Source organism: Zonotrichia albicollis, chromosome 6 (assembly GCF_047830755.1).
Source record: "Zonotrichia albicollis isolate bZonAlb1 chromosome 6, bZonAlb1.hap1, whole genome shotgun sequence".
Lineage (NCBI taxonomy): Eukaryota > Metazoa > Chordata > Aves > Passeriformes > Passerellidae > Zonotrichia > Zonotrichia albicollis.
Window position 1 is genome coordinate 23,056,748 of NC_133824.1, and position 22,962 is coordinate 23,079,709.

The 22,962-nt window shown below is 34.9% G+C and overlaps 1 protein-coding gene across 3 annotated transcripts in view; it reads left to right on the forward strand.

Moving 5' to 3' along the window:
* LOC106629487 (uncharacterized) overlaps window positions 1-22,962 on the forward strand; it is a 261,896-nt gene that overhangs the window by 13,991 nt on the left and 224,943 nt on the right. Inside the window, exon 3 of one of the 3 annotated variants that reach the window (XM_074542767.1) lies at window positions 7,099-7,187. The exons of the other annotated variants lie outside the window; for them this stretch is intronic. The gene's annotated coding sequence lies outside the window, so the exon portion shown is untranslated. The remainder of the gene's footprint in view (window positions 1-7,098; window positions 7,188-22,962) is intronic. 3 annotated transcript variants of the gene reach the window in all.

Sequence of the window (22,962 nt, forward strand, 5' to 3'; positions counted from 1 at the left end):
ACAGCAATAGTGAATTCTTCTGCCTGGATGAACACCTGGTTAAATTTCCTCAGTATGAATCATCAGAACAGATAAATCAGTGCCCACACTGTGATCTTTTTAGTCATCAGCGAAATTTGTTCAGTTTAATTTAGTAATTTTCTAATTCCAGCTCACTTTGAGACCATTTATATTTTTTCATTGTGATTCTTAAACCTACCTGAATTGGAGTGGAAGCCTAGACATGCCATGAAAGATTTACCCCAGTATTTCTTTGTAACCATTGATAAGCCCAGCAAACCAGCACTCATATTTGTGTTCTGCCTGGAATCACATTTGTGTGGTGCCTTCAGCACCTCTTACCAATCAGCTCATTCTCTTCGCTTCTGATTCTCAATGAACTCTACCTGGATGTTCTGTGCTTGGCTGGGCATTTTAAGAGTGGATTTAGCCTTAGCAAACCAAACCATCTTTTTATCTTCCCTCTTCTGCCAGTCTTTCCTGTAAATTTTTGGTCAATGTAAAATTTTTTCAAAGGACTGGAGATCACAATATTCATGCAGGTTTTTTGAACATAAATACCTGTGTGAGAAGGAAAAGAATCAAAGTCAGAGCTTCAGCAAAAAAAGACTAGAGTTGTTCATTGCATGTTTGACCATTCAGTAAACATGCTGCACAGCCTGGCACAACACTGTTGCTGTTTTTCGTATCAGTAGTAAAAATATGTAGGAAGAATCTGGGAGTAATTTTTGTTAAATTATGTCTTTTGTCACTTCTGTCTTAAACTGGGTGTAAAATTGATCCTAACTCACAATCTCTCCCAGAACAGATTGGAGGGGAGGAACCTCAGACTAAATTCCAGTGCTGGGAACTGATACCCAAGTCCTAAGGGATGGGTTCTGGGCTCTGACTTTTTTTCTGTATTTCTTATTTAATAGCGACCTTCTCTTTTTTCCACTAACATATATCCCAATCAGATTTGTCTGCAGCCAGTCTGCCTGCCAAGGGTAGGCTTAGGGTTTCACTTGGCAGCCTCTTACCATGTTGGGTACTTTGTGATGCCATTGTGAGGCTTCAACTGGTTTTGACGTGATTGCACTGTAATCAGGCCAATAAGGAAGAAACTCTTATATTTAAATTCTCTATAGAAGTGAATGTACTTACAGATTCAAAGTGGTGGTGAAGGGTGTGGATTTTTATCAGGTGTAAATTAGTTTTGTAATTTAGATTGTTGTGTTTGCTGAGTATCCAAATTCTGCCCCAATAATTACTGGGGTTTTTTAAATGTGATATGCATATAGCGTGTATATATTCCCTATTTTTATTAGGTAACATGCATGGAGAAAAAGAAGAGGTACTCTTAATATTATGTATAACATATATTCATCCAGGAACAATGAATAATAAACAGTCTCTGGAACTTGGCAGAAGTTTAATTCAAGGGCCATCACGGACTGCATAGTTATGGTTTTGTGTAATAAGTAGTCAAATAACATTCAGAAATTGAAAGTGTATTTTTCTATAATACACATTTTCAAGCAGGTTTCTTGGCATGCATTTTGTTTGTACTGTGCTTGAAGTTGTTTATGGCATTAGTGGTTAGTGTGTTTGTGCATGTTTGCATTCTGTCTGTTTATGAAGTATTTCACTGGTACCCTTACACAGCATGTGGTCGGTCGAAGATTATTTTTGATAGTGTGCGTAGTCATGCATTTTGGTGAAAGGCTTTAAAGTAAAGTGAGTTAAACCCTGGTTATCTGCAGTTACTTAAAGACAGACTTACAGGGTGTACATCTTCACGTAACTTAGATAGAAATAGTAATGCACCACTTTAAAGAGGAAAGAGTGAGCTGGTGCCAATTTGTCCAACAATCATAGCAATTTGAGTTGCATAAAGATAGGCCAATTCTATTAATAACTGGAACATTTGTATATTTTTATTATCATAGATGTCAAAAATAATTAACAGATGACTCATTATAATATAATAATAACATGTGTGTAACTAATTTTTGAAATGAACTATGGAAGCACAAACAAACCTCTAACAGGGATAATTTAAATCCATTCAGTCTTTAATTGACAGCTAAGTATAGGCAATACTTTCAGGACCCAGACACAGGGCTGTGAAATTATTCTGTGAAGTACACTGGGCTTAGAGTGTTAGTTGATACTTTTCATGGTGTTTTGAAAGTATGGGTTGTTCAGCATGTATCTAATGACATTAAAGGAATATTACTTGCAGAAAATGTAGATGCTGAGCAGCTCTGGACACTTACAGACGTCAGTTCTGTCAGGATTTTGTGAACGTTACAGAATAAAATATTATTGCTTTATTTAGATGCCTAACCTCAATTTTAAGAGCACTATTCTTCCCGTGAATCTTGCAACTTAAGGGAAACAGAGCTGACCAATAATTAATTCTTACGAAAGTTTCAGTGTAGGTACTATTTCATTGCTATTGTTAATAAAGTCCTTCAAGTTAGAAAACTCCATTATATCAGCTCCAATTTTCTTTCTTTTGGGCCAATTTAAATTTTTTCATTGTTCTTCTTAAACCTTCTTTCATTGGAGTGGAGATTTTTTTCATGCAGGTCTCTTTTTTTTCCCACTAGAATAATATTAGACAATTTTCTAACACTTCTTTTACATTTCTCAAGTGTGCATTTATGAGAGCTTAAAAAAGATTTTATTAAGTTTTTCTGTCTTTGAATAAGAGAATAAAATTAATGCATTCATTGAATATCATTTATGTTGTGCACAGTTTTGTATCTACTTTCTGTACATAAAATGTTATGCAGTTGTATCATTTATAACACCATGCTGTGCTGCACAACTAGTTTCTTTTTATGTATAGTACTGTAAAATGCAGTGAGACCTTTGTTTAAGAATAATTGTTTACAGGACTGTAAGACAATTTGAAAGTCAAGAGGTAAAGGTGGAGTTCACACCCTCTTAGTATTCTTCCTCCTTGTAACATGCCATACTTATGGTATTCTTCAAAAGTCTAAATTCAAGCCACAGAAAATAACATTTCTATCCCTCAAGACATAGAAGCCATTCATACAGAAATGAGAAGCAAAATGTGTACAGAAATAAACTTTAAATCTTATGAGAGTAGCAGCAGGTTCATGGTGTCAGGAAGAAAAAAATTATGAAAAGAAGACAAGCTGAATTGTGGCTCATCTGAATATTGTTGAACTTCATTTCACTAACAAAGCAGAGAGTTAAAAAAGGAAAAATTAGGAAAAAAATCCTCCTTATCACTGTAATATAGTAGTTTTAAGAGAAATGAGTATATACTATATAAATTCATAGATCTTCGCAACTGTATAGGTATTTTCAATGTTTTAAATTGGGAGCAGAGAAGAGGATATTAGTAAAAGCTGTATGATCATACAAAGGAGAGAATTTGGTGATAACTTGTCTAGAAATGTGTACAAATGCACACAGAATCAGTGTAAAAATCCAAATAATTTTTCGTGCAAGAAATGGCATATTTCTGTGTATTAATATGCAATGATTTATGAAATGTAGAGTATGTATTCTATATTATTATATAAAGAGTCTATGCATGGCATACATAGAATATGGAAGAATGCACAACTTATATATATACACATACACATGTATGTGTGTGTCTGTCTCCATATCCTATCTCTGTGTAGATTCCATCTTCCAGTTCATGTTTTTGTGTAAATCAGGAGTGATTTTTAAAATCCCATGTTTAAAATGTTGTAAGAGTTTATTGTCAAGTGTATTATATATAATACATCTATATTAACATATAAGAAATGAGCTAAGACAATACAAAACTACTCATTTTGGGCTGAGTCCAAATACTGGCTGATATGCCAACTACTTACCAGTATAATATTTAGATAATATTCTTCAGCAGACAAGTTTTTATGTTGTAAAGAAAGATCCATGTAACCTGGGTGTTTTTGAAACTAGAACTTAACTTTTATGTTATTTAAGTGTTTTAAGCATGTTAGCCTTTATATCTTCCAATTTGTGCTTTCATTTCAGTGAGAGTACTGCTGGAACAGCAATTTATCTTCCAGGAAAATTCAGTAGATTTTTGAGACTCAAAGCATGTAAGAAGTCAGGCACTGCCCAAGTGAGCACAATATTCACAATCCCCTGGAAAGCATTTCTAAACCCTGAGATAGAATTTTTGGGCTTGCAAACAATAATAAAATGCTTGTCCAAAATTTTGCTTTTAATATATGTAAACATCCTAAGGGATTGCAAATGTGTTCCGCTTCGTTATATGTTTTGGCTTCAGACATCATTACCCTTTAAAGTCACTTTAGTTCCAGGTGTGACTCTTTGCTATATAAGAAGTCAAGCAGCTAGTTAATTATCCACTTAAAAAATAAAATTCTGTCCTTAAGACAAAAGGAGAAGGGCACTTTTCATGACATTTTCAATGAACTGGAACTTCTTGCTTCAAATGATATTCCAAAAAATTGCTTTTTCTCTTGGAACTGGGTCAGAGTTTTTCTAGCCTTGATAGAATTGGCATCCTTTCTCGAAATCGAAATATGCCAGCCGTAGTACTTTTTCAGTAATACAGTTATCATGCAGAAAATCTTTGATAAGGCCACATATGCACCATTTGTGCTATAGAGATTCATGAACCTGCAAGGTTATGTGACTGTGAGTAACCCCTGCTGCCATTTGATGTTACTAAGTCTTCAAAAAGCTTGACCGTGAGACAGACTTCTTTTTCCCCCAAAGGCTCAACATTCTTTTTTGTGCTACATTTTTCAGAAGAACTCTTTGTTTGAAGAAGCTGGGCAGGGTAAAGCTGGCAGACTGGAACACTGCCCTGATGTGTTGTGACAGACATGTAATCTGCCATTTGACCACTGGTTCACACATCAGTGTTAATGTGAATGTGACACCTCTCAGCATACTGTTAATCATGCATTACTCTTCTGTCTAAAATGTGGAGATGTGGAGTAGACTTTTATGCTTTTCAGAAGACTACACAAAAAACCCCAGTGAAATGAAATTTTACAGCCATAAAAAGCAAACTGATTGACAGCTGCAAATCATAGTCACAGCAACATTGATATATACATATTTATAGATCCCTAGATTTCAAAACTAAAAAGGATCATTAGAACAGTCTGCTTGATCTAACGCACTCCCACTCTAAACATTCAAGGAGTCAAATATGTAGTCCCATGTCATGTGTGGAAACCTAGAAGATGACCTTCTGTAGTCCAGGAATGAGATCAATTCAGCTTCTTTTCCTCACTAACACTTTTACATCTCTTGGGTTTTGTTTCTTTTTCTCCTGGTGTTTCATCACCAAAGTGCCCAGGAGTTCATCTGCTTTCATTCAACTGAAATGCATGTACCAGATGGTGCAAATAGCCCAGTATATTTCAATCCTGTATCCATGTCAAAAAACAGGCAGACTGCTGCAGTTCTTGGTTGCTGCACCTCATGGTATCAAAGGCTGGCTAAGAAGAGTGACACTGCTTGACGATGAATAAGATTTTTCAGGTCTGGCAGGGAAGTTGCTTTGGAAGCTAAAATCCTGCTTCTACTCTGTAGGAGTTGCTTTTCATGATTAATTAATTGTGTTTACGCTAATCTACAAAGGATGTAAAGAAATATAAAAACAGAGTTACAGAAATGTGTCTAGTTAAGATACTTTATAGTAACCTTTTCATCCCTGCATTTCAAGTGTATTATAAACTTGCTTGCTAGATTTTTAAAGGAAATTTACCTAAACCAGAAAGTTCTATATTGTATTTCTCAACATTCTTTTACAGGAGGACCACTGAGATCTGTGTTTGCTGTGTGAACAGCCTAGATCTCTGACATTCTTAGGTCAATGAAGTTTGAAAATATCTTGAGGGCTAGGCAGTGCAGTGAAGGTCACTAGCAGCTTTCATCTGATAGCACCTGCTTAGAGTTTGGCCTCAAGACTTTCAAAATATCTCCATAGTAAAGCCTTAGATATGCAAAAGCCATAGCTCTAGAAAAATGATGATATGAGGTTTCAAAGAGTGGACAGTTGTTTATCTTTGAAAACAGAAACTGGAGATAGTAGTTGAAAGCTGTTTGTGGCAAAAGTCAGCATTCTCTCTGTTGGTTTTCTGACTCCTAAATGCTGTAACAGTAACACAGAGTACAATAAAAATTATGCCCTGCTGTTCATTCTTCTGGCATGTTACTAATCCCACAAGTAACAGAAAATTCACATGACACATTTGAACAGCAATGTGCTTTCTCACCCTGTCCTCTGTCACATCTGCAACAGTGTGTCTCTCTGAAGACCCAGGCAAAGTATTCTTCTACCTGTTTGGGTTACTTGTAAATTTTTTTCTTAATGTTGTTTATAAGTTAGGATATGAGAATTTTAAAACATTGTGGAGAATCTGGTTTGACTGGTTTTAGTGGTATTTGGGATGATTTACAAGTGGGTTCGGAAGGGACATCGCTCTTTTACCTGTTTAACCCGCCAAGCTCTGAAACTTTTCTCTTTATTTTTTATTTTATTGACAAATCTTTATTGCTCTGAATCCCTTAATGTTTATGGTTTTTTTAACTACTGCAGAGGCAGATGCCTTGCTTGGAAAACTATCTTCCTCCCTGAACAAAGAATTTCAGGACAGAAAAGAGTACTACAGAATAGTTCATATACCTGAAAGACCTGTCTTGCAATAAATTACAGTTAGTTGCACGTTCATTTTGCATTACCACATGTAGTGTCGGTATGTTTGTTGATAAATCGATGTATGTGTATTTGTTTTTGTATTCAGAAGCTCTAGCTTGCCTGCAGTCATGGTGTAGGTGGTTCTTCTCATGTGCATTGTAGTTACAGGAGTATAATTTTAAGCAGAAGTCATTCTGAAAAGAATTGTTTATTTAGCTAAAGTCACATCACAGATTAGGTAGAAACCATCAAACAGGCCATGGCATCAATATATATATAATGGAAAATTGTAAAATATACATCAGGAGAGAAAGGATATGATAGATGGAAGTGCCATGAAGACTTGTGGGATGAAGGTAATAAAAGAAAGTTTAAACTGTCTACCTGAAAAATTCTGGACAGCAAACTAGTTGCACTAAACAACTGTATGTTCTCTACAGGGAAACATTAACAGTCCAATTGCTTGAGATTTTTTGAGAGGCCAAAGGAGCAGCAAAATACATGTTGGGGAAAAAGCTTGAATTGGCAGGTAGGTAGATTAGCTGACCTATTAGTTCTTTTCTATTGCAAACTTCTAAGATTTTATGTGGGGAAAATTCCTTTTCAACCCACGCTGGCAATCTGTTTATGTTCTGAAGTATGATGATTGACATCCCTTTTAACTTTTAACCTAGAGAATGTCTCTGCAAGTGTTATTCCTACATATAAATGTCTAATGCTTTTAATAAAAAAAAAAGTCTCTCAATTAGGGGACTGTATCCATGTGCACATGCAGAATGGAGATCACAACAGAGTCTGAGGTGTTATCGCGGCATGGGCAGCACTCCCACTCAGGAAGGATGGGGCGTTGAGAAGGAAAAGGGAGCATTTGGGGCTTTATAGACTAGAGAGTGAAGGCAAACAAGAGAAAAGTAGATAAAAACAGTCAGAAAGAAGGGTATAATTTTTATTGGAAGAGGGAATGGGAAGGAAAGAATAGAGAAAAATGGGAGGGATGCAAGGTATATGAATAGAGAAGCAAGATAGACAATGAGAGCTAATTTATGGAGTAGAAGAATCAGAACAAATAAGGATATTCTGCTGTTATTATGGTGCCAGAGTAGCTTGCTACCTGTAAGCATTTATCTTTGGTTCATCTACATGCAGCCTTATTTTTTTTTTATTTCAAGCACTGTAATATTTAGTAGGCATCACTGAAGCACACTGCATGGATTTTTGTGAGAAATTGTGTATTTTACAAATAAAATTCAGCTTATCCATTTTTCCTGTGAAATAAAACTTAAAAAATATAGAGCATTTAGAAAACTGTAGCACCCTAGTAGAAAGAAGTTCCATGTCCTGCGAGTCTTTCCTGCATTTTTACCCCTAACTGGGGGACTGGAGATGCATTTTTGAGACGGAAAACATTAAAAAAGAAATATTTAAGAAGTTGTAAACTAGCAAAACTTCATGTATTTAAATATTACAGAAATACTCTTCACATGTTATGGTATTAAACTAGAGCTCATTGTAAAAAAAGAAATTAAAAATTGCAGAAAATTCCAGTTAATCACAAATATCTTTGCAATGTTACTTGTTCTGACTTAAAGAAGTTTGCTGAAGCATCAACTTCATTTCTGTCGAGGACTGTAAAAAAGATTGAAGCCGGGGCCTGGAATATGAACAAACAATGCATCTAAGTTAGTGCCCCACAGAATATTTTAAAATTATTTAACACAAATCATCTCAGTGTCAACAACTCATCACAGATAAACTATCTAATTAACAGAAGCCATCATAGTATTTGAGAACTCAGTCTTGGCTCAGTTGATATACCAGAAGGGCACTCCTTGATAAGCAAAATTTTTAAAGGAAGGTTTAAAAAACATTACTGCCTGAAGTAGATTCTTCTTAGTTTTCAATTAACCCTCTGCTAGGTTGGGGTTTTTAGTTGTTTGGATTTTTGAAATCTTAGTGAGATAACAAGCACAGGTTGACCTCATGTTCTCAGGTATATTCCAAGCTAAGACTCTGTTACACAGTCTATTTTATGATGCAATATTTTTCAGTGAGTCTGCCGTGCACTTGGAACCATGCCAAAATGACAGCTCAGTTAACAAAAGTGTCCCCAGCTTTTGTAAGCACTTCTGAGATAGTTTTATCCCACTTCTTGAAAATTGCAAAGGTTGTCAAAATCCTAAGGAGACAAAACTTTACCGCAAAACACTTTTGAGCATCAAAGCATTGGCTGGTTGTTGCAGCACCAAACCAGCCACTTATTGGAATTGCACTTATTACAGGTGATTCACTTCCCTGCAGGAAATCTGTGGGGAGAGAAAGATGATAATGGGATCTGTGAAAATATAATATAGACCAAAAGTCACTGAAAATAGCTTGTGGGAAATACTGAAAAGAACAATCTCTCATAAGTCTCTGGGGGGGTGATGCTTATATGTTGCAAGGAGATGATCTAGGGCAATAATATTCATTACCCTAAAACTGCTCCTGAAAGTAGTCTTTTTCACAGAGGAAATGTGAAATAACACTTAGGAAGGAGTGAAGGACTGTCTTTTTTCAATCCCATCCTGGGTAGATTATTTGCTACAATATTTGCCAAGTGTATGGCAGAAATGGGAAGAATTGATCTTTTTTTCTGAGCTCAAGGAGATCTCACTGCTGATATCAAGTCTTGGAAGTGAGCAATTTATCCTTAGCCATTATATGATTCCTACAGCATTCCTAGGTTTGAACAAAGCATACTCTCCACACCTTACCAAATAACAATACTGAGTTTCCCAAAGTCTTTTAAGAAAGAATTCAAAAATGACTGATAAAACAGAATAATCTACGGATGTTTTTCACAAAATATTATTCTGCAGCAGAAAATAGATTTTAAACTTTGGTTTGACTGAGATTTATTGTTACATCTGTGGAGGTATTTAGGCAACTCAACTACCAACCTTTGTGGTTTAGAACTCTATTTTTAAAAGCTTTTAACAAGAAAGCATAATAATAATAATAATAATAATAATAATAATCATCATCATCATCATCATCATCATCATCTGCATATTTTCATCAAAATAATCAACATTTTCAGTGGATTAATTGGAAAATGGGTTATTTTCAATGGAAAATGCTTGAAAATAACTGTTCCCTCCCTTCTTTGAAAATTTTGAATGCTGTGAGTTTTGAAGATTTTTCATGGTCAATTCATTAAAAAATTATTGCCCAGTTTCAATCCTGTATAACTTCCCAAAGCTATTGAGGGAGACACTGATAAGGAAAACAGTAAGTCATAATGATCAATATAATGGTGTCAAAATGTCCTACAATGAATCAAATGTACAAAAATTAATTTATTTTTCTTGACTTTCACTTGGCACTTCAGTAGAGGTGATATTATTTTAGGAACATTCTGATAAGGAACGTAGGGGTAAAGACTCTTGGGAATCTGCAGGGATCATTGAACTTGAAGGGCAGGAGGCCACCTAGTAGATACACAATACATGCCAGTATAATTCTATTGCCTCTAGTAAAATAGACTGAAAAAAAGTCACAAAAGCTGTGAGCAGCTGAAGGAATATATTTGGCAAGACCAAGACAATTGATAATGTTTTTGCTCTGCTCCATTTCCAATTTTTGTTAGACATTTCTCATTATATAGGTTTACACAACTTGAGGTAAGTTTATTTAAAGTTCTAAGGAGATTTCTCCACCGGATAGCACTCCAGAGAAACTTTGTGTATTGTTCATCACATGAACACAAGTCTTAAGGAGCGTAGCTGGATATAAGTATATTAATAAATTCATTTCTTAGTTAATTCTTTCATATTTAATGGATTAATGTACCATTGAATTTAGCAGCAGTGATGACAATGACATTCTTGTACATTCCTCTAAAGATGTGGAGTATCTCAGATAAGTGTTGCAGAAATAACTCAGTTTTCAGATCCCTGGCAGTTCCAGATAATGATTTCAGATCAATTCAAATTAATGGCAGCTCTTGGACTATTTTCAATGTTTAACATGCACACATATTGTTTTACCAGACAGAGATATGCACAAACTTGATGTTTTCAGATGTCTTCTCCAAGTCTAGGAAGCTACTACATATATGTCCTGTTGTCTTTAACAGTTCAAAAAAGTGATGATCCTCATCACTCCACAAAAATTAAGTAATTGTTAATAAAGCCTAACTGACTTCAGTTAATTTGTTTCTATAAAAAGAATAGCAAAAACTTTTTAAAAAGCACTAATAATTACCCCGCACCCCCAAGTCCCCAAAGTATCAGTCTCCACCCCTAATGTCCCTTTGCAAGAAAATGTGACAAACTAGGCATACCAAAAGTTTATGTGAAAAGACTAATTTCAGAGAAAGAGTCTTCAATAAAAAATGGAAATTACATTATTTCTCAAGTGATGATTTGGATTTACACATACTTTGCATCTATAATGAATATACACACAACAGAATGACTGGAGTCCAAAAATGTCTCTACACCATCACTGTATTTTCCTGAATCTGATACTGGCAGCATGATGAATCACTCTCTCATAAATGTTAAAAAATGAGATGGCTTGCATCTGATAAGTGTTAGAAAAAGGGTTAGCTTTCTTGGGGTGGTAGTATAAAATTGGGATTAACATTTTCCACTTAGCCCCTTCTGCTTCTGGAGAGGCTGACATAATTTAGTGACTATGAAAGTAACACCTTTGTCATTTTCATTGTACTTCATTTCACCTTCTCATTTGTGTCTTTTTAAAATAAGATGTCTAACTGAATACAGTAATCAATGTGCCATCGATTTATATAATGCAATTGTAATCTTCTCTTTTCTATTCTCTATTCCCTTCTTAACACAATTTAACATCTTATTTGCTTTTTTAATCACCACTGAACAAGTCTCTTCATTGAGCTGTCTACAGTAATGCCTGGATCTTTTTTTTTCCTGAGAGGTTACAACTAATTCAGAAGACATCATTATGTATAAATACTTTAGACCGTTTCAAATAATGTGTTTTGGGGGGGGTCTTATCTGTGTTGAGGCTTATCTGCTGCTCAGTTGTTGAACCAGATTTTTTTGCAGAATTCAACTAAAACTCTTCATAGTTCCTTAATTTAAATGATGCAAATGAATTTACAATTTCAGCTGCTTTATCACATTTAGTCTTTATCCTGTTTTCAAATTCAACATACAGAGTGAGCAGTACTTTTGCCAAAACTGTTTTATGTAGTTAACTCTGTATTCATCATGCTGGAAACAAGAATTTTGTTGCTGTTCTGTTAGTCTATGATTATATAGCTGCAATACCAACAACGACTAAATAGGATAAACACCCAAGAAACACCTGAAAAACACCCACTGTAAAACTATAAACCTGGGGTACATAACAGTCTAGCCATAGCTACATGTCACAGCATTGATTTGTCCTCCTAAACCAATCTTAATCATTGGACACTTCCCTCCTTTATTATGCCTGTATTTTTGTATCATCAAATTTTTAATAGTTCAGTAATTTACTGACTTCTGCTTTACTGAGAGATTATTATAGAGATTTTTGCTGATTTCTATATGAATTAGTTTACAATTAAGTCACCCATGTGAAAACTACAATTTAGTAACTAAAATTGTAGTGATGGTACAGAATATATTGAAATTAGTTTTTATATTTCTGGCAAGCAATGTTTTGCCTCATTGTTTTCTTGCAGAGAACTGGACATCACTGGAAAATTTAAAATACTTACAATATTTACAAAATTATGTTCTGTGATATCTCTTATCAAAACAAAAAAATTAATACTGCATGAGAGGGTTCTGATATTTTCCATTTTCACTGCCATTTTTCTGTATTTGACTAGAGCATATTAAGATAAGAGTCCAATGCCTCTTTGTTGCAATCACATTACAATTAGTAGACAATAAACTCAGGAGATACATCTCCTATTACACCACTTTTAGGTTGCATTATATTTCTCTTTTTAAGTGTGTTAACTATTACTGCAAGACAGCTCACTGTTAAATGATTTCCAGGAAAACATAACTACCTGCTAATATGTGTAGCAATAGTTTCAATTGTTTTAATTTTCTGTTTCTTCATAATTTAGAGACTGACTTAGTTACATCTACACATGTAACTACATTACGTTGCTGGATTTCCTAGAATTTCCCTCATTAAGTTTTTTTTTTTTTTTAAATAAATCTCTCCATTCAGCCTTTGTGTAATAGCTAAGGGTAAAGAATCTTCAGCCTTCTCAAAAGACGAATTTTCTGCTATAAACAGCATGCCGTTACAACTCAACTGATTGCAAAGAATTTGGATTGCAGTGTGATTCAAGTCTTTCATTGAACTGATATTATCCACTCAACCTCAGCAATACCTTAGAGAAATACAAAGCAGAGTAACTGTCTTTTATATTGTAGTCTCTCAGTGCAAGAATAATAGAGATGCCATGAACATTGCAGAGGTGTCACATTAGCTGCTGAACTAAATAGTGTGAAGGAAAGGGAACTCATTGTTAATTTTTTTACAAGGATGGAATAGATGAACATTGCTTACAAATGAGCTTTATTTAGTTTTAAACACATTTCATGAAGTAAATAGTATATTTCCCTAATTTTCATGTCTTTTGGTATGCTTCCAAAAACTTGGAAGTGAATTAGTGTGCAATTTGCATCCAAATCTCAGCCAAGGGGATGTGGTTTATTATAATACATGGCCCTCCTAATTATTGAACAGCCCGAGAAAACTAGGCACAGTGTGCATCTGTTATTGCTTGACCACACTGCCAAACATAATTTGGCAAGCACAGAAATGTACATTGAGCAGACCTACAGTCTAATTTGCATTAGTTTGTAGTAATTATATGAAAGCTATAACTGAACCAAGCTTGTCCTCTTTTTAGAGTACATCATTCTTTTTGAAAAGAAATCTCAACCAAAAATACAAAACAATTAAATAGCACACACATACACAACCCTGAGAAACTCCTTGTTTGCATAGTAGACTTTCACAGTATTATTTAATGATTATCCAAATGTTATTTCTGTGTATTCTGTAAAATATCAAACAAGGATTTTTTTCCTGCAGTTTATATAGGCCTTTCTGTGTTTTCTTTCATCCCCATTCAGAAATTTTTTATTTCTTCTACTGAATTCTAAAACCCTATATGGTTTAATACCATGTAACTGATGATTAAAGTTACTGGTGTTTTTAAATTTAATTGCTAAGGAGTAACAGGAGGAAAGTCCCACCTTTCATAATTTGCCTTTGGACCTTTCCATAGTAATTTAATTCAAACTCTATTCTGACTAAAAGAAAAAGTCTTAGTATAAGCCACCTCATGCCACAGTAATCTGGAAAGTAGTCACCTAAGCTCAGGGGGGCTGGGATGCTGTGGTAAAAATACAATTAGGTTTTGGCCTACAGAACTTTCAAGGAAAAAAATCTTGTTTCCCCTCTTATTTTTCTAGTTAGATCATATATTCAGATAGACAGACGTCATGGCTGTGTATTAAAGATGATCAGAATCCTAAACTAAATCAGTAGATGAGGAAATAAAGAAAAATCTCATCTGCAGAAAGTATTATTGTGTAATATTTTCTAGAAATGCAGAGGCATAAAAAGATGAGAGAGTCAAATTCAATCCCCATTGAAATCAATGACAAAGGGTAATAATTCAAACAGCCACAGGATCAAGCATAGAGGAAGGGCAGGTCCTTTTCTCCCCTTCTTTAAGTAAACACTGGCATTTTCAGCTTCTCTGCAGGGGCTGGGAAGCAGAGGCACAGTCTTTTTTGTTGGTAAACAGCTTGACATTTTGTAGTATTGGACTAGTCAAAGGGCTTTCAATCTAGAGTTTGAGTATTAAGAAATAACTGTGTATTCTCTATGTACTTGGGTATTCTCAGATATCTTAGGGTAATTATTAGCCAGCACACCCAGTCAGAAACATTTACTGTGAAATGACCATACGGAGACTATGTAAATGAGTTTCCAAGAGTGAAAATGCAATGAAGTATAAAAATGAATAAAACCTGCTGAATATTGCTGAATGAGTGAACACTACCTCTGTACTCTGAATAGCTGATCAAACCTATTTTCATAAAAAACCAAACTTGCAATAAGTTAGAGGGGAAAGAAATCCCAATGAAGCATTTACAAATGGCATTTTACAGCTGACCAAAAAACATTCAATTTCCTTTCCCACAGTATGTGGAAAATAAAGATATCCTTGCTTATACGATGGCCCCTGCAAAACTGCTTTATTTTCTAGTTTAGTTGTTTAGTTTATTTCTACAATAAGATAATAGTTGCATAAGAAAACAGCTTTTTATTGAACCAGTCTCTTTCCACATATATATCCTCTCATTTCAGGGGCTGCAATAAAGCAATGGAGCAAACAAGCTGGGGAAAAGGATTGTCGAGTAAAATCACACTGGTTTACTTTTTTTTAGCACCAAAACCTTCCTTATTTAGTTTGTTGTTATTTGTGTTGGGGTTTTTGTTTGGTTGGTTGGTTGGTTGGTTTGGTGTGGGGTTTTGGGGGGAATTTTGTTTGTTTTTTGTGGGTTTTAAATTTTTTTATTGTTGTTTTCTTTTGCTTAGCAATAACTAATTAAAACCCATTAGTTAGTTAGTAATTAGTTACTAATTGATTAGTTACTGCTGCTGATGAAATACAAGAAGTAGATTTGGTTAACAGTGCAGAGTTGTTTTCTCTTTGTTTTATCTTTTGGGGCTTCACGGATCTGAGAATACGACTCATCTTTGCACAGGCAGGCCCAGGAATAAAACATCTTTTCTCACAGATCCCTTCTATTAGAATAATATTTTCACATAGATATTAGTTTGATTATAGTTTATGCATCTCACAAGAAGGCATTTTAACACTTTGCGTAGTCATTCTTTAATACACATAATGCAAAGTTTTCTGTGCTGCAGGTTCCTTATGAAAAGGGATTTGGCATGTCTGGTTTTAAGATCCTTTTTTTGTCTAAAAGTCATTCTCATGAGCATGACCAAATGAAAAACACTTTGTTTTCAGAGTGTATTATTATGTAATTAATAATTTCAAAATGAGATTATTTTTCTCCCTTTGTCTTAATTGATTTTCCTCTTTTTATTTTTTGACTCAGAGAACCACATTCATCCAACTTGTGACATGACCATAAATATGAAATCTTTTAGAGAGTGTAAGTTAGGTTTCCCCTCTGAACTACAAGAATGGCCACTGTACTGCATCCCATTCTTACACTGTAGTTAAACACCTTAAGGTATTGTGTTAAAACCATAGTTTTGGAGATACTTAAACAAACCACTTTCTGTTAGTGCAAGTCTGCACAGAAGATCTGTGTCCTACAGTATAGGTACATGCATTTCCTTTCAAGAAACTGATGGGCTTGTAATGGTGCATGAATTGTGTCTGTGAATCTCTTGGAAACAGATGTCATGCAAACTTCATGCAAAGTGACTTCCCAGGAAGTAATTTTCAAATGATTTTCAACTTTTGCAAGTTACTGCAGCATAGTTTGATCTCCAGTCATTTCCAGCTGCACAATTAGAACTGGGGTCACTACTTGGAGCCTTTTGAATGAACTGGTGGGCTTAAAGCCATTTGGAAGACAACTTGAAGCCTCCCAAGGAGGGATAAGCCTAGACTTAGTTAGGGAACTCAGCTTTAAAAGGAAGGATTTGGCATGAGTGAAGGTTTTCTGTCTGTGAAGCTGTTTAAGTCTCCGAACAGCTCACTGCAACAAGAGAGTGGCATAGAGTGGTAAGAAGGACAAGGAGGAGGGGCTTGCATTTCATTTTTTTCCCAGGATAACGCGTCTTTTCTTTCATTCCTTCCTCTTTAAATAATTTCTTATTGGATTCCCAAGCAAAAGAAAATTTTCTCCTTAAAAAAAAAGTCTCTAAGGAATAGAGCTTGTAGTCAGTAAGCAAACTTGCTTTAATTTTTATTTTTCACTGAAAAATGTGTATAACTGCTTGTTCTTATGTTCGTGTCTGTATTTAACTTGTCCTGTTTACAGGCTCAGCTTCAATCCCCTTAGTTACCTAAGAATAAATCTTGCCTTGATTTTTTAATGCCATCTTTTTTATATCCATGCCATGTACAGTCTTTTTTCCCCTCAGCCATAAAGATTACCTGCATCAATGAAGCTTTCAGTATACCTGCTCATCCCAGTCTTCTTCAGAATGTGTTTAGCAGCACCAACTCTACTGAGCTGTGAAAGGAGTAGCAGGTTGCATTTACCAGGCTTAAGCAAGATAAATGGAATAAAAAATATGGTACAGAGGGACTTGGCTGTGTGGAATATAAGTAAACAGACTGTGGTCTCTGGAAGTAAAAAAGAATACAGTTAACATTATTTTTGCTACAATGCTGCAGAAAAGACTGACTATGTCAAGGGGCTAAAAATCTAAATTACCACTTCTGGAATTCCCACTTGAAGAATATTTTCACTCCTGTGGGATTTCATTCTGTTCCTTGTGTGTATTTATAGGTCCTACAGGTTCTAATAAAAACTTTACAGAAATTCCTAGGTTATCCTGACTGTTAGAACTACATAAAACTCAAGCCCAAAATTGTATCTAATATCTTTTTCCCTGAGCCACAAAGGGAAGGCACCACTCAGGAACCGTCTATCTAAACCATCCAAACCCTACTGGCAAGGAAGTGCTAGGCCAAGTTACACATTTAATATGAATTTTCAGAGAAGGGAAGTTCCCACATTGTATCTCGGGCAACAAATTTTGTATCAGCTTTGGATTAGTCAAAGAGGTCTTTCAGGGGCAAAAAATCCCCATTTCTGTTTCAGATAATACAGGCACTGTACAGTGTACATTGCTGAGTTAATTTGTTCCAGGAGTTAATACCCTCAGTGTCAGAGAAACAATATAAAACTAAAATCTTGATTTCTTGGTCCATCTTTAGCTTTTACTGACTTGCTAATTTTATTTTATTAGATGAAACAGCTGTTTCATACCTGGTAATTACACATCCAAATCAATTGTCCTTTTTGAACTAAGCAGTTCCTAAATCTACTACTTGAGAACAGTTTTCCATTTCAATGGCACCAATTGTCAGGTAGAAAATATCAACATGAAAATTTTTTGTCATATGAATGTTCAATAACCAGACTAGAAGTTTAAAATATTCACCTTTCTCACTCTAAGATAACTATATGAATGTTTTCCACAATGACTATTTGGTCTTGGTATAGCATACAAAGGAAAGAGTGATTAAGTGCAAAAAAAATTGTCTGTAACTTATATAAACAATACATTGTAATTTTTACCAAGAAAATTTTTTTCTTAATATATTTCTTTTTAATATCATGCATAAGTTTAGACACTGAGCCTATTTAATTTGGTTCTCCCTTTTTCAGAAAGATTTCAAATAAAAACGATTACTTTTCACATACATTAAAGGAAATACAAAACTAAAATGCAAGATGCTTTCAGATTTTGTGAGAGTAGAACTCACTGTAGTGTAGTGGAGAGAATATCCCAATCTGAACAGCTGGTGATCAGTACAATGGAAATAATACTGAAATAAAATGGAAATAATTAGTACTTGGAAATAATATATTTACATGTTAATATCATGTGATTTCTCCTTACATTTTGTCAATAAAATGGCACATGTGGGCCTGAGGTTTACCTTTACTAGCAACATTAAAGTGAAATTTGTTTTGTTTTCAGTAATTTATAAAAGTTTACATTGCTTGATATAAAATACATCATTTCTCAGCAGTGAAAGACATAGCCTGAGTCTTCAGACAGTGTGAAACAATAGCTCTAAGGAAAATGTAAATTCACTTCTGTGGTGTTATAATTCTGACACTGAATTCTGAAAGGTAACATTTTAAATGTTTTAACAAAATTTTGTAGCAACGAATTTCTTCAGTCTTCACTAACTGATTTCCTGTTTACTTTTCCCACAACAAAATTATCCAGGAGAACACTTACAGCCTGAAATAAAGTAAAATCCACTTGTCAAAGGGTTTCTTATGCTGTCTGCACTATAGTGTGAAATTTATCATAATTAATTGCCATCAGTGGAGGACTTCCCAGTGAGTACTAAACCTACGTGTATTTGACACAGAGCAACCCCACTTCTGCACACAGAAGTCTACTGTGCTAGGATAGATACAGCCTTGAATCTCTAGGTACTATCACTGAGTGAATTTTGAAGCTTGTAATTTTTTCCAGTTAGCTTATAATTTTCTTAAGTACGACAAAAACCCTCTAAATCATGATTTACAATGCAAAGCTAACACAGCAGGATTTGTATCTTCGTACATAATTAATAACCAATGTACACTGTCTTCATATGGCACAGAGTACAATACTTAAAATAAACATAATGTTGGATTTTGAAGAATAGTAAAACATTTTGACCTACTAATCTATTTATTGTGGTGGGTGGTCATGCTTATAAACTCACAGATTGTCATTTACAGAAAACAGAATGGAAGGTTCACACACACACTCATACCCTCACACCCCAAAAAGTTAAACTGATTTTTATTTTCAATGTGAATGAAAGAAAATGTTTCATTTACTTACTTAGATCAACTGACATGTATCTTTATCTCTTAATTTTTTTTGTATACACTTGTGCCATCCACTATAAATTTGGTCACCCTGATAGTGCTTTTTTGAGTCATAATGCCACACTAGATACTATATGTGAAATGTGATTCATGACTTACTAATTTCAGATCACTGTCTATTTGTACTTCAGTGAGTCATTAGAGAATTGCGACCCAGGAGGATGAAATTTCTGATTTTTTTGCCCAAAACGAAACAGATTTTCTAGTGAAATCTAAACAGAAACATTAGTATCAGAATTTAATATCAATATTGTGATATCTAGATTGAGATCATAGCTAGAAGGCAGAAAGAGAGAGACTGCTTTCCACACATAAAATTTCCTGTACAAGTCTATACTATCTCACATTTTTTTGAAGGCTTATTTAATTCATGTTGGCATTCACCAACATTTGATAAACATGTCACTCCTCACCAGGTGTTCTAACTGAAAACAGAGATGGACGAAATATATTCTACAGTCTGCTTGTAATAGGGGTCCACTACTTTAGTGAAAATGTAAAAAAATATTGTATTTGTAAAAATATTTGCAAAGTAATCAATGAAAATAAATATGATGAAAGGGTGCCTACATTAATTGACATGATTTTGTGAAAATTTCTTTTTCATAAAGAGATTAATTTTTGTTTACTGGAAGCTGCTTTTGCATGTTAGGTAATTTTTTCTCTTCTGTGTTTTTTTCTTGAGGGTCGTTTGATGATCAGTACACGTCATAGGATAAATATTGTGTCTGTGTCTGTCTAGGAGAAATCAAACAAGAATTCTAACAATATTCTTAATACTATTCTCAAAGATACAATCTGCAGAGAGCATCTACTTTATCTGACAAACATGATTTCAGTTCAGGAAATAGCTCACAATCACTCTAGTGCATTTGACATCAGTGCTATCCACACAGCCATTCTGTGCAAACTCCCTGCTTTAAAGGTCTTCCCATCACTGTTATTGGTCTCACAGATGATGAAGTATGGCACTCCATAAACAATGAGCTGGGCCTTTTGTAGGCTGCTTTGCTTTTTTTGGCTTCAAACTGCCACTGAATGTCAAATCAATTTGGCTTTCATTAAAACACCTTTATATGTGCAAATGTATTTGTGTCTGGTAGCTACATTTTTCTATTTTTGCCTTCCTTTCCCTTTGCTTTTTTTCTCCTTTCCCTTGAATGATGTAATTTTTCTCTAATCAAAGCCAACACCTGTTTCTCTAAAATAAGGCCCTCTGTGTAAAGCTCTTTATCACAATCTGGGTACACTCTAGATGGGTTCATTATGAATCAAGTTCTCTCAGAACAAAGAGGAAGTGCTCTGCTACAGTGACATTGTACATCATAGAGCCTGGATAAAGTCAAGAGCTGATGTAACCTTGACTTTTGACATGCCAACAGACTGTTGTCTAGATAATGCAAGGTGTGTAAGCCACTGTCTTTGATAAGTAATAAAACAAATAATAAATCTGATGCTTTGTTTAAGAACAGCTCAACTGTTACACAATGCTGTATTGGGTTTGATGGGGTAATGTTTTTTCTTAACCAATTTAAAAGGAACACAAAATTGCAATTTTGAGGATTTCTGGTTTTGTAACCCACAAGTCTGCTTAGACAAGCCAAATGAAGAATGCCATACCATGAGAGGAATAAAACAAAATAGGGGTTACAGAACTCCCAGTTATCAGTCAGTGAAGATCTGCTCCAACAGAGTACATTACAAGTAGTTTGAATTGGCTGAAGTTTAGGAATGGGAAATTAGGAGGGGAAAGGCTATGTATGTCCTAAAAGGCTACCATAAACTCTGTGTTGTGACACATTTGAAAGAAACACAGGCCCACTTTTCATGCACCTAAAATCCCTTGCCTCTATGAGACTTTTCTCAGGGAAATAGCTATTGAAGTGTACTCTGCCTGGAATGGTTTAGGATTGTGGTGAAAAAGAGCATAAAATTCCTTTTCTTCCCCCAGATATATCTTGTTTTCTAATTTTCATCACAAAACCATTCTCCCTCTTTTCCATCCATCTTATACAAGCTGAAAGTCAGGACATATTTCCATTTACTTCATAGATTCATGAAATCACTAAGGTTGGAAAAAACCTGTAAGATCAGGAATCATAATTAACCCAGCACTGTGTCTTCACCACTAAACCATTTTCCTAAGTGCCAAATCCACATGTTTTTCTGAACACTTCCAGGGACGGAACACTTTCCGGAGAAATCTATGTTTTGAAATAGCTACCTAACTATAACCAGGTCAGATCCATGTTTTCTCCCAAGTAACAGGGCATTTATAAGTAGCCAAGCTACATGCTGTGTCCTCTTGCTAGCGTTGATCCTTTTGCAAAGAACCAGAAATATATTTTACTTCTTTAAATGGAAAGACATACATTTTAGAATCTGGGGAACCTACAGACAGACAGTAGGAGTGAGACAGAAAAAAAATGATGACAACTTTATCCCTACTCCATCTAAACATGAACATTTGACACTTATGAAGGAAGAAGATTTCTCTGGACATTGCAGAATAGAAATAAGATGAGAAAACCAGCCTTTGCTCACCACTTTCAATAATGGGATAAAATGTCTTCAGAGGACCTCAGGCTGTCCAAGAAGGGTCCTTGCTCAGTTTGTGAGTGGATGAACTCACTCCTCTTTGATGGGATCCTGTGTCAGACGCTCACAAGGAAAGTGCCTATTTTCAGAGCTGAAGAAAAGGTTTGCTTGGCTCAAATACTCAGTGATTTCAAATCCAGTGCTAACTCTAACTGAAATATATTGGTAATCTGCCATCTGTGGTTTTCTTGAGAAGAGATTTTGACTGAAGTCCAGGTCCTAGTAGATATGAGGCCATGTTACCAAATCCATCCTCCTACTCGACATCATCCTTCATACTGTCTTACTGTGTCACTGCCTTTGGATTAAGGACCAGAGCAAAGCATGGAAAATGCAGATACTTCAGTTGCCAAGTCATTTCTTGGTCTCTCTGTTGAATCTATCTATAGTGAATTTTCATTGCTGACATCTATTCTAGCCTCAGTATTGTCAAAGCATTTTTTCATGTGTAATAAATTTGCATAAACACTTCACCCGAAATATAATGAAACATAGGATAAGAAAGACCTAAATTATATTTTAAAAAAATACTAAAAGACTTCTTGATTGATTTGCAGAGGCATAGCAAAATTCCTTCATATAGTGGCCTCATGAATGAGATGATAATATGCAAGTAAGGCATAATGATTGGCATATTAAATGCAAGATCTTTGTCACCATCTGTTTCCTGATTGTGTCAGCAAGTTGGGTTTTTTTTCATGGAAGTGTGAGAATACACCATGGCCTCGAAGTATCAAAATGTCAATTATACATCACATTTTAAAGTTGGAAGCCCAAATCACAATTGTCCCTGAATTCTGCTTGAAACACTGACAAATTATTACCTATCTGTCACATTTAGCCTTACTGTACAGTAGCACAGTTATTGTGCTGGAAAATAAAACAGAGCAGGAACACTATCAAGGCCAGGTTTACAATTTTGTGATGAATACTTAAAAAATTGATGCAGAAGGAGACAGGGAGAGAACTAAGAATTCAAAACAAATTGAATAGTTGCAGAACAGCCCTATGAAATACTTGTTATTTCAAGCTCAAGTACTTTGAAAACAGTTTGCATTTCTGGTATTTTTCATTACAAATAATGCTCATTCACAAGAAAGA